We start from the raw sequence: 12,960 nt of genomic DNA, 5'->3' as shown, positions 1-12,960 counted from the left end.
CTGGAGCGGAGCCCCGGCCGCCTCCCTTTGCCTCGCTGCCCAGCTGGGCTGGCACGGGGGCCGCGCCATGTATTCGCGCCAAGGCCGCCTTGGAGGGTGCCCAGCGCGGCGCTCGCCGCGCTCGTGGCAGCGGGAATGTTCATTCCGGGCAGGAGCGGGGCCGCTCTCCCRCCTGGAAAAACGCCCGGGCGCTCCATGCAATCAGCTCCTTTTTGGGCTGGATGGAAGAGCGGCTCTGGCGGAAACCCGTTTATTGAGCASGGAAGGGGCAATAGAATTAGGAGCTGTAGCTTTTACTGGCTCCTGCCTTTTTCTCCAGGAGAAATCCCGGCCGCCGAGCGCGCCAATCCAGCCCAAATCCTTCGGCGGAGCAGCTTCATCTCTGCGCTCTATATGTATAACTCCATAGAGATATCCTGACCTTCCTAAATGTATATATACATACATAGAGATGCTGTCCTTCCTTGGCGCTCACCGGGGGAATCCATGTGAATTATTTCCCTGCAAAGCTGAGCGCCGGGTCGGAGTCGGAGCCATTTGTGCTCTGCTCCCTCCGAATCCCCGGACTCTTTAGGACAGGAAGCGGAGGCATTAAGTGCATTGCAGGSAAATTAAGTGCAGGATCCTGGATGTGTGATTCAGCAGAAACGCTTCAGCGAGGAGCCGCCGGTGCCGTAATCACTGGGTGGGAAGCGCTCCTGGAAGGAGCTTTGGGGTGGGAATGACAGAGGGAATCCGTGGAATTGGGCACAAATCACCCACCGGCTTTCATGGCATTTCTCCTGCAAACCCTGCGGAAACGAGGTTGGGCTCCGCTTTGTTCCCTGGCTGGATTTTGCTTCCTTAGGGAAAGGGAATTTTTGGTCGCTTYGTGACTAGGCAGGAAGGCAAATTTTGTCCGTCAGAGCGGCAGGTTTTGGTCACTTCGGGCTGATGCGAGCTGTATTTTTTGTCTGAAAGCTGCGTGACTCATGGAGGATTATTCTCTTTATAGAGAGGCCTGCACTCGAGTTGGGCCTGAAATGAGAAAAAAAAAAGGAAAAATGTCTCAACTTTGCTGTCCTTTAATCTCCCACGCCACTCCGAAGAGCCRCCCTAGAGCTTGGCATGATGTTTGCCAAAGTTTTTTTTGCATCCTGCAGTTTCCAAACTTCTCTTCCTCTCCAGAGGAGCTGTTTCTTCCTAGGGATACTCTCTTTTCCCTGGAAAAGCCTTGATGGCTCCTTGCTCTTTGGGCCGAGCCCTTGGTGCTTGGCCGCTTGGCACCACCCAGCCCTCCAAGTCAGTTCGCCCCCTTTGCCAATAAAGGCAAACAAAAAATTAAATCTATAATTATCATTACTAATTCCACTTAATTAGTCACAAGCCAGCAGCCAAATTGGCTTTCTCATAATTATCAGATAAGCAGTAAGCACATCTCATAGATTATAATTAACACTGCTTAATTAAAATCTAATATACATACACCCTTTCCTCAGCATATGCCTAATTGGGTTCACCGGGAGAGGCGGGAAGAGCCCCCATCCCCAAAAGCTTCCCGAGATGCTGCTTTTTCCATTGACTTGGTGGAGCTGGGTGGGAAACGGCGCATCCATGCTCAGGATTGCGGGGAGCCGGGATGGGCTTTCCCAGGAAAAGAAGGGGCAGCTCCTGTTGGATGATGAACTCATGCGAGATACTGCTTGGATTTAACTCTTCCTTATTATTATTATTGCTCCAGCTGCGACCTCGCCGTAATCCCCCACCCACACCAGGCTTTGCAATAATGAAGCCGCTTGAATAAACCAGGTGTTTTCGAGGCTGATGGAGAAGCTCAGTGTCTCGTTTCCTCATCCCAGCAGCGCCCGGCATCGTGCGCCCCGCAAAAAGCCCCAATCCGTCCCTTTTCTCCCCAGTCCGGCCGCGGAGGGAGCGCTGATGAGCGCTGCTGCCGCTGCTGCCTATTAATTAGATCATTTGCGTGCCAGGTTTTGCTGAGCTCATATCTGGCGGGGGGAGAAGTGCAAAGTGCCACTTGCAGCATGCTGAGCGGAGCATCTTTCGGCAAGCGCCTTTCCCGGCATCCCATCCCGCCGGCATCGCAGCGGGCACCGTCATCCCGACGGCGGCCGCTCTTGGCACGGCCACTAAATAGGTCTCCCTGGATGTTTTCGAGGCCCCGGCATCGCAGCCACCCCGTGCTCGGAGGCGGGAGGTTTCTCGGCAGCCCGTTAGCGCGGCGGAGGCTGCCGAGAGCGGAGGCTTGGCACGTGCGCCGGTGTCGGGGGAGGATTTGCGGATTAGAGACGTGTAATTGTATGTAGTGCATGACAAAACAAAATAAGTGGCAAGAAGAACTCGGTCGTATTAAGAATTCAAAGCGAGCATTAAGCTTTCTTTTTTTTTTTTAACATTAAAAAAAAAAAAAAGGCGAGCGAAACGTGGAGATCAACGAGAAGCAAAATCCCCGCTCCTTGCAGCAGCCTCCGCTCCGCACRCGTCTCCTGGTGATCCAAGGGCTCCCACGGGCTCCCCTTCCTGCCAAATCAGAGGATGGCAGAGGGYTGTGCATGAGCAATGTTGTCTTTCCCCCGTGTGCGGGTTCTTCCTTGGCCCAGGCTGGTTTTCCAGGTGATTTTGGAGCCATCGGAAGCCATCCCTCGTATTCGCGCTCCGGTGCCACGCGCTCCCGTTAGCCAGCTCCAGGCAGCTKCACGCCTTTTCCATGGGGATTTCTCGCCATCGTAAGATCTTCCCAGATTAAGTAAATAATTTCACGTTTGCTTAATTAAGTCTAATAGGCTCATTAGTTCGCTCTCCGCGCTCGCTCCCAAGGGAGCGATGGCCAGGAAGCATGAGGAGTTGCTGCGGAGAGATCCTATGGCATCTCGGAGACGAGTGGGAGCTCTGCTCCTGGTGGAAGCAGCTCCTCAACTCCAGATCGTGAGCTTTGGCATCCTCTTATGAGCAAAACGAGTCTTTTTTTCCCCAAAACAGCGTCTGATATTGACCAAGTGGTGTTGACCAAGCAGTGTTGACCATGCTTGGTCTACTCTATTCCCTGGCATGACATTGGCCTCCATGAGCTTGGGGGATCTTGGCCATCTTGGAGCTTGCAGAGCCCCGAGATGACTCTGGCAGCCTCATCAGGTCTGGTTGACACTTCAGGTTTTTGACACTCCTGCAGTTATGTCAAGTCATGTCAAGGGCATGGAGAGCATATGGATAGRTGACCTCTTTGGGAGCTTGCATAAATCTAAATAAATAAAATAGAGTGGGGAGAGAGAGGCAGGGACCTCCAGCCCATGAGTGGAGATGGTTGGAGGGATGCAGGCGGTTTGTGTAAATGGGAATTGCATTTCAGACTCTTGGGATAAGCAAGAGGAGATGATGGGGAGGTGCTGCTGTGACCGCAATGCAGAGGGTGACACTTGTCCGGGCAGTGATTTTGCCGGCTCCGGATGGGCACTGGCTCAGGCAGAGGTGGGAATGGCAAGAGGATGGATTGAAACACTTAATGCACCCAGCGGGAAGCAGCCGGAGCCCGTGGAAGCCTTGGCTACATAACCTATAAAGGAAGAACACAATATTTCATTTGTTTTGTTTTATTTCACAAGCAAAAAAAATCTTCACAGCCCAAACTGTCACTTTGGAAATAACTCGTGGCTGAGGATTTCAACACCCACTCCAATGATATTTTATTCTGACCCTAGACAAAATCAATAGCGCTTTTTTGTTCTTTCTTCTTTTTTTTTCTTCTTTCCTGAGAAAACAGTATTTTTCAGCTCAGTGGAAGAAGAAAATAGATTCCACCCCACGTTGTTAAAAAGATATTATAACCAGTGTCTCTGGAAGTGTAAAAAGTCCACGATCTAATAAGTCTGAAGAGCTGCTGCAAGGCTGTTTTATTTGAGGCCATGGCAAAGCTGCAGCAAAACTCAGAATCCGGGAATTTCCAAGGGGAAAAACCCTGGAATCTGAGCAGGAGGGCTCAGGGATGCAGTTTTCCACCTTGGCTTTTTATCTGGAATTTGAGGGGAGGTTGGGTTAAACCGGTGGGCGCTTGGAGGTCCTGGTGCACCGCGTTGTGCTCGGATGGCTGCATCTGCTGCTCTTCTCGGGGGCTGCAGAAAACCTCGTTTCTCAGATAGGAGCCGAATGGGGGAAGAAAAAATAAAAAAAAAAAGCAAGTCTTGTGAGTTTTAAGATAAATTATGAATTATTTTTTTTATAAATTATGAATACATTTTCTCTGCCAGGGTTTGAGGCTGTGCGCTCTGATCAAAAAGTTTTTGAGCGGGCTCTCGCGCTGCTTACTCAAATGCAGATGTGTGCATTTCTGCTTCTGATTCGGCTTTATTTTTATTTTTATTTTATTTTATTTCATTTTTTGATGAATTTTTTACTCCGCCGCCAACCAGCACTTTGTTTGCTCTTGAYGGGCGCCGGGAGAGCGTCGGAGAGGCTGCGCGCGCGCCTGGTTTGCAGCGAGGGTCGGTGCTAAGGGAAGGACGGGGCTCTGGGACGATGCTCCCGGGTCTGCGCCGCCAGCATGAGGATCCTGGTGTAGGAAAGAGCTTTCCTGGAGGGTTTTTGGCAGCTCGTGGCGCAGCGCCTTGTTGCTGCCTCGCAGGCKGCTTTGGCGGCACGTCCTTGGGCTGCGTGCGAGGGACTTTATTAGCCTTCCTTTCGCGGCGTGACAGGAGCAATCACTCTTGTAGATTTTAATTAAAATGTTTAATTAGGCACGGCTCGAGCAGGCAGGAAAGTTAACGCCGGTGCTGGCCGAGGCCTGGGGCTCGCGGAGGCGTCAGGGGCTGGTGATGGAGTCGGGGGAAAAATCCGCACGTGGGCGCGTTTTCCAGGTGCACTTGGGCACGTGGCCCTGGGGACCGCCCAGCTGTGGCCAGCAGGAGCCCTTGGCCAGAGGCTGAGGTTTTCACAGCTGCTAGTTTGGTGTGAAGAAGCCACGGTTGGGTCCAAGCTGAGCACCGCAAATCCCCGTCGCCACTTCTTTCCCAGCATCTGTTTCTGAGGTCGCCTTCTCCATCTCCTCYGGTTGCCTTTTCCGTGGCGATCGCTGGCGTGTTTATTCCTCTGATTAATGAACTCTGCAAATTAACCTCCACGCTGCTCCGTAATTGCTATTAAGGCTGCAGAAATCACTTAAGCGTTTCCGGGGCTGGCGAGCGCATCCCGCTCGCGTGGCCGGCGCCGCGCGCTGATTGCGGGGAGATAGAGCCGCCCTCCTGACCTCTCCGCTTACAATTAATTACTGCATTCAGCACCCGAATTACCCCCAGCCTCCACGTGCTCAGCTTTATCTCTCTGCACACACAGGCTTGGCTTTTAATTAAAGGCCCTTCAAATTAAATGAAAACAAATTCAATTATTACCTTGCGCTGGAAGAGCTCGCAGCAGATGCCCGACTATCCTTCTATGGAGAACCTGGCGAGCATTGGTCTTCCATAACCCCGGATAACTAAATTTGCCTCCTGTGTTATTTTCCTTATCATCAGTTGAGCTGTTTTCTCATCATTGCCTCAAACGTGGGMGTAAGGACAGGCAGGAATTAAGACAGGGCGGCAGAGTGATGTCCAAGTGAATCCCGGTCTTCCTTCCYGTAGCATCTTTCCATTGGTGTGTCTTGAGGCACATCGGTCCATGCATTTGGCCCATGCACCATGGAGCCGTTGACATTCCGGCCTTGCAGCCTTCACTCCTTGTGCTTTTGATTAAATAATTGCACTAAAAAAGCCTCTTTTCCATCAGAGTCAGGCTTTGAGACTGACTTCATCCCTGGACCAAGGACATGTGTGACTCTCCTCAAGGTAGCAGATTGTTCCCCTGTTTTTCTGCAGACTGCTGGGTTTTTTTTCCATCCTTTTCCCCCCTTTCCTCGGCCATCCATCATCATTCAGCGCTTGCCGCAGTGATTTCCCCAAAGCCATCTATCCAGGGGCCGTGCCGCTGATGCRCGGGCTGCAGTGTGACGGGTTGGTTTGTTCTTGGAAAACGATAAATATTCCTGAAGCCTTGGCCTAGGGGGTGAAACCAGGACTTGTTTTTTGGCGTGCAAGTCTACAGGGGGCTCAAACCTAATTAAAAAAATCAATAACCCAGTGTATTCAGTGCAGTTTGTGGAGGGGAAGGTGTTTGGTAGTGCAGCATTGCGTGTGAAGGCAGGAGGTGCCGGTGTCGCACTCCAAATCGTGGCTTTTTGGGTCTGGGTCTTCAGGGCTTGGTGCAAAGTGTGTCCAAGATGGGTTTCCCAGGGTCCTGGGATGCTCAACCCCCCCTGGTCTCTGACTGAACCTTTCTCCAGGTGCACTAGCAAGGATTTTGCCCTGATCCCTGGTGATTTTCCATCCCGCTTGGCTAGCCCCAGCGATGTATTACAGTGCAAGTGCTTCCACAATAGCTGCATTTAATTACACGCCTCTACATCGCATAAAGTAAAAGCAAAGCCTGCAAAATCTTCAGCGAGCCCCAACTCTATTTTTCCTGCCCACTCGGAGTGCCGCGCAAGGCACAGCTGAGGTTAAATCTTCCCTTTCCCTCTGCATCCGCGGTGAGGCCTGGCCGCCTTGGCCAAGTGTGATTGGAGCAGTTTGTTTTTAAGCTCCACATAAGCACTGTGCTGGATTTATAGCGTTTTCATTCCTTCGGAATCGACCCGCTGGGAGCCATTAAACTTTTATTGCTCTCTGCAGTCGCCTGGCCGGAGCGGCGCAGAGAGGCCGGATACTGGGAAGGCTCCGTGTGCTGCTCCTGGGGATGCGGGCACGGACACATTCCCGAGCACGAGGGCTTTGCTTATTAGCTGCAAGGTGCTTTATGGCCTGCCCATCCTCTGCGTGCTGGATAAAGGCTGAGGGAAATGTCCCATTTGTGCCCCGTTTTCCCTGCTTTTGCACCACAGGGATGTGCGATGGCACCAGCTCAGCCACTCGCTGGCTGTGTCTTCCCAAAGGGGCTTGTCCAAGAGCATCCTCTGCTCGGCTTTAAAAGCCAGGAATAAGCAGCTGGGGAGGTTCCYAGGATGTCACTATCATCTAATTCTTCCACTTAAAGAAGTGCACGTGTCACTTCCGAAAGCGAAGGATGTGGGAACAGGGTCCAGGGGCAGCAGACGTGTTGGGATGCGGTGCTGCCTCTCCGGAAAGCTGCTTCTCCAAGAGCCAGATCCCTCCCTAATGCTTTCCTCAGTTTTTGAGCTTCCTGCAACCTGTTGGATTGTGTCCTAGGCGAGTCCTGCTTGGAATGCATTGGATCGGGCCTCTGGTCTTTCAGATTCCCCTTGGAAAGCTGGAGTTGTGCGGACACGGAGGGGCCACTTCCCCTTTGACACTTGCAAACTCTTCTTGTAGCTGAGGCCGGGGTGCTTCTGCCGGCGTGTTTTCTAATTTAATTACTTATCCTTGTCTCAAATTGTTTATGGTACACTAGGCTATTAAATGTGCCATAAGCAAATGGCTCTTGAAAGAGGAAGAGGATTTATTTGTTTTAGCAAGCACTCCAACAAAAGTCTATTTCCTCAGCTAATTAAGATTCCGTTCGCTAATTTAAATGTTATGCTAATTAAAGCATAATTCCGAAACTGTAAAAAGGAACTTAAAAAAAAAAAAAAAAAGAGAGAGAGAAAGAAGCAGCAAGTAAGAAAGCAAGTTGGTTGGCCTTTAGGAATTACATTAGATTTATTGCGTTGTTGTAACAATGGTGAGCGGCGTAATTATTTAATTTGCCTCTCATGTGCTATTCATGTTGCTTTTATTCATTTTTCCCCCGTTATCCCCACACTTGGTCTCATTAACTCGCCGGCTCTCCCTGCTAATGGGCATCGTCCTTGCAACGCTTTAGGATGACTTGGGAGCGCGATCCCTGAAATGATCCTTGTGGTTCCCAGCAAAGGAGATTTGTCCCCCCAAGCAGGGACACGTTGTGGCCAAATGGGTTTGGAGAGTTACGTTCACTTTTGTTAAAATATAAATAATCCGGTTGCGTGGAAAGAAAGCAGGAGAAACAGGTGGGAGGTCTGTTTTCGTGTTTGTTTTCTTTATTAAATGGGATGTCTCGCTATCTCGGCAGTGCCTGGAATTGGCTGCGAGTCCCGGTTTACTCTCCGCGTTCTTGGCATTGCATCTTGCACCAGCCCCTGCACCTCGGGAATTGCATCGATGGGTTCTTGGGGGCTCTTTTAGGTCTTAGGAGGGATGGTCTGGGCCAAATGCAATCAGGGGAGCAGGGGAAGCCTCGTTTGATGTATTGCAGGTAGCAGTGCCTGCCTGTCCCGCTCCATCCTTGCCTTGGATTCGTGGCTGCTCCATCCCCTTCCTCTCCCTTCTCCAGCGTCTCCATGCCGAGGTGCTCCTGGCCAGCAGCCTCTTCCCCTGGCTCCCATTTGCGCAGCGCCCGCTGCTCCCATTCCTCTCCACCTTTATATTTAATCCTTGATCCTGATGGGAAGTGAGTGGCTCCACGTTAAAGCCATATGTTGTAGGTGGAGCGGCGGGGCCCTGCAAGCTCGGTGACGTTGGCGTGTCGGGAGAGCGGGGAGCTCGCGGGGCCACCCACCCACGCCTGGCATTCCTGCAGCTCCCACAGCAGCGGGAGCTGCTGCCGAGTGCGGGCAGAGGCGGGTGAGGCGGATTCGGAGCAAGCGGAGGGTTCCTGAGGATGATTTCATCTCCATTTGGCTTGCAGATGCCAGGAAAAGGAGCAGGGGGGAAAAAGAGGGGAAAGGAGGAGAGAAAACCACCAAGTTCATTAGTGTGTGTTGGATACGCTAATCTCGGAGGCTGGTGGAAGTGTCTTGCCAGGCGCTGGATGCATCACTGCTAATTCCAGCACCTGGATGGAGGAGACGGCCGCTCCATCGTATTTGGCCCCTGGTTGCTTTTGCGGGGGAATCCAGATGTGGGGCTGGGAGAAAAAGCCTTGTGAAGCTTCCCTGCGTCCCTAGGGATACATTGGAGCAAAGCCGGAACGTTCCCATTGGGATTTGGCTGGTCGGAACTGCAGGAGAGCTTGCAGCGAGCCTAAGCGCGCTGTCGGCTTGGTTCACACGGCCAGGGAAATGGGATTACGTGCGTGGCGAGGAGGCCCGGGAAGAAGCAGAAGCTGCTTTCCCAAGGCTGCTTAGGCAGCTGGCGCTGGGATTAGGGGGGAAATCTGCCTTTCGCCGCTGCGATTCCCGCTCCGTTCGCTCGCCTTGTTGCTTCTTGCGTTTTTCCCCCGCAGGAGGAGAGAGCATCTCCCACGATGCGGAGCGCTCCTCAAGCCTCAAACAAACCACTTCAGTCCCTCCATCTGTGCCACAGCACCAATAATCCCTATTTTCCTTTTTATAAACCAGCAATAATCCTTATTTTCCTTTTTATAAAACAGAAGATGCTACATGTGATGTGGTCCCCCCTTCCACGCCAGCCAAAATGGGTCCTTCCCAGGGACAAGTATTTGCGCCGTGCAATTTATTTTCTTGCCCAAGACTCTTAATTTCAGGTGTGAATGCAGAGACATTTTTCATTAGGAAACATATGGTGTTAAGGTGAGGGGGAAAAAATAAGGCAAAAAAAAGCGATGAAGTTTGACAGCCAGGCACAAAGCAATGAAATAATAACTACAGGTGGGCAAAGCCTCCAGCAGCGTTTGCAAACAACAAAACCCAGCCCGGGGCTGTCCGGAGCCGGGTGTTATTGTAACTTATTAGAGCCCTTGGAAAATTTCGCGGGAGAGCAGCTGCTTGATGGAAACTTGGGTTTTCACCAAAAAAGCAAATTTCTGCGGGAAGCGTTCGCCTTGCGCGGGATTTTTTGGACTTCTGTTGGAAACCCGCTGAATATCCGCAGTGACCTTGAGGAAAAGCCCTGGCTTGCAAAGTCAGGGTGGTAAAATAGCATAGAGAGGCCTTGTAAGGCGTGCGAGATTCCAGCAGGCACAGTTCCCCCATATTTCCTTGGAAGAGGAGGAATGTGGGGAAGCAGCAGCCTAAGAGGAGGAAACCTTTAGTAACTGCACAGATCTCTACTTATTGCAGCAGGCCATCTGCTGCAGGCGAGCAGCCCTTCCCCGAGCCACAAATTCCATGCAAATTCACAATATTGGTCATGCAGATTTGGGAGGATCTCCTTGCAAACCTGCAGCCTCCAGAGAATCCGGTTGAGCTTGGTGGCGCTTGGGCTTGGTCCTTGGGAAGCATGTGAGGTCGCAGGGACACGGGGCTGCTCCAAGAGCCCCCGAATGGGAGCGAGGGGTATCTATAGGCTGAATGCTGCCTATATAGGGCTCCGAATGCTGCACCCCTGTCACCCTGCCAGGATGTCCCAGATGCCATCCTGCTCCCATCGTTCCTCATCTTCCGTCTTTGGTGCTTGCAACACCAAAACCTGGCCTTGTTTTAGGAGAGTTTCCTTGGGAAAAGGCTGTGGAGCAGCCAGGAGAGCTGCGGGCACCAGGTCCTGCTCATGATAGGGGTGAATTTCTGCCCGCCTCCCTAAAAGAGCTGGATGTGTCCCGTCCTCCTGGATAAAGGCAAGGGATTGAATTATTGCAAAAGGACAATATTTCATTTCCTATAAGTGCCTTAATCTCGTGAGTAAATATTGCAGCTTTGTGCTATAATCCCTAAGCTGGTATATCTCTTCCCTTCCCAGTTACCTTTTTTTTGTGTTGATTTACATTTAATATGTTGCCATTAAATCTCCTTCTCTCTCTGCGGCCCATTATAAGTGCGGTATTTATTCTGTTGAGTCTTTTTTAGGCACATTTGTATTGTGTTCTAATGTGCTTGCACAAAAGACTGCCGGGCACGTTCCTAAGATATTTGCATCTTTTCTTCCCCGTTTCTGTCTGCGCTGCTGAAAACACGCGCCGTTTTGGCGCTGCCCCCAACCTCGTGTTCCTCATATGGATGAGGTGCCTGCAGGAAATCCTCCCTCATTCCCAGCTCCAGGGTTTTCCTGGCTGCTGCCCTGCGTGGGTGGCACCCAGGGCTTGGAATTTGGGAGCTTGCTGCCTCCTCCTTTTCCTTGCTGGATGTTCCCTCTGTTTGGAGAGCAGCATTTCCGGGTAAGGTGAGGGCTCCCAACATCTTTTTGGAGGGAGATTTGGGTCCCAGACCACCCAGGTTGCTGATTTCCTTGAGCAAAATCCCTGGACTTTGATGAGGCTCCCTTCTTGCCTCCGCTGTCCCCTCGCTGTAATTGCTTTGCTCCTTGCTAAAGTGCCTGGATCTCTGCAGATTAAGGGTGCTCAGCGGGAGCTATTATTATGGTGATGTTGTTATTGCACGGAGAGATTGAGATTTTAAATGCCTCCTTTAGCCTAAGCTTTTGGAGGCAGAGCTCCTTGGGCCGCATTGGATTTGGGTGGAAGCAGCTGTCCCGGTGGGGACAACCTGCAGCGGGATGCAAGGGATCCAGGCACGGGCTCCTGGTTTCCAGGAGGTTGGCACCTCCTTCATGGAGCATCCTTGCCCATGGGAACCCATGGAAGAGCTGCCCTCGGTGGCATCCGCTTCTCCCATCCGTATTGCAAAGCAGGAGGGCCCAKGTGTCCGGGGAGGTGGTGGTGGTGAAGAGAAAGGTCTGGAAAGGGCTGGGTGGCCTGTGCAGAGCTGGAAAGAGCAGCTTTGCGGGGCCGCTCCAGCAATTAGCATGGACTAAACGGTGCGGGCTGCCAGGCCTGTCCCTGGGCGCCTCGCTCGTGGGAGTCACGTTCWGCAGGATTTAAAAGGAAGCGAGTACATCAAACCACCCAGAGGTGGTTGGGAAATGGTTGCATTTCTAAGCTGTTCCGATGAGGCRCCGAGCAAAGGAAGGCAAAAACAAATGTTGGTGGCTGGGGAAGGGGGAGGACAGGACAGAAACTAGGCTTTTATCTCCTTTCAAATAACCCCGTTGGGTTTGATTTCAAATCTTCCCTTCTCTCCAGAGCGGTTCTGCTGCGCCATGCAAAGCTGCTGGGGGAGCTGGGAGGAGAAGGGGAAAAAAACAATTAATTGAATCCTTGCATTAGAGTGATGGCCACTCTGAGCGCTTGTCAGCCTGGTGCTGGATTTGGGGGTGTTAATTGCTTTGAAATCCCTTTCCTCGCTGGTTCCGCTTCTAAGCAGTGCCCAGATCCCACRCACGGAGCATCCCTGGCTGGAGGGATGCACGCTGGACACGGTGCCCAGGGAGGGTTTTGGGGGGCGAGGGAGAGGAGCCTGCCCCTTATTCTATTCCAAAAGGCTCCCGTTTTGCTGATAAGGTTAATTGATTTCTTTCGCTTTAATTAACGGAATTCAATTCCCGCTTAATGAGAAGGGTTCTGGGGCGGCACGTGCGGGCGCCTCGCGGGCTGGGAAGGCGATGCCGGTGCCCACGCTCGGCCTCGGAAGTGCAGCCTTGTCACCCCATGGTGACAAGATCTTGGATCTTGTCACCCCATGCTCTGCCAATTCCCATCTCGGCACGACCCCAGCCGGGGACTTTGGAGTCGGGAGCCCCGCGCGCATCCCGGGCGGCCGCGCACGGAGCCRCCGGCCCCGCACGTGCCGGCCAGCGGCTGCAGATAAGGGAGAGCGATTGCTGCTTTTAATTACCCGAGCCTTCATTTAAGAGCAAACAAAGGCACTGTTTGCCTGCTGGCAGCTGCCTGGGCTGCTGGGTCAGATAAGGGAGCGCGTTCTTGCCTCCCTGCTAGGAAAGGGACCAGGAGCGAGGCCAAGACGCGGGGAGCGAGCGCGCTGGCAGCCCCGGTGCTCCGTGCGGGGCATTCAATAAAAGAGCAGTTTGTTCCTGCTCTGATGCTCAGCAAAAGGAGCTGGTATTGTGGTCCTGGTGCGTTTTCTCCCCGTGCCGCGTGCGGGGTGAGCGCGGCGAGCTCTGCTCTCGCTCCCCACTGCTCAGCCTGGCGGGTTTCTGCACTTCCAAGGCGCTGTGGTGGATCTTGAGGAAAACTGCATTATGCAGGCTGGTATCCGTATGCTGTCCTTACAAC

Source organism: Nothoprocta perdicaria, unplaced genomic scaffold (assembly GCF_003342845.1).
Source record: "Nothoprocta perdicaria isolate Ctin4 unplaced genomic scaffold, notPer1 scaffold_228, whole genome shotgun sequence".
NCBI classification, from domain to species: Eukaryota; Metazoa; Chordata; class Aves; order Tinamiformes; family Tinamidae; genus Nothoprocta; species Nothoprocta perdicaria.
The sequence above is the reverse complement of the archived record's forward strand: the minus strand, read 5'-3'. Positions refer to the sequence as shown.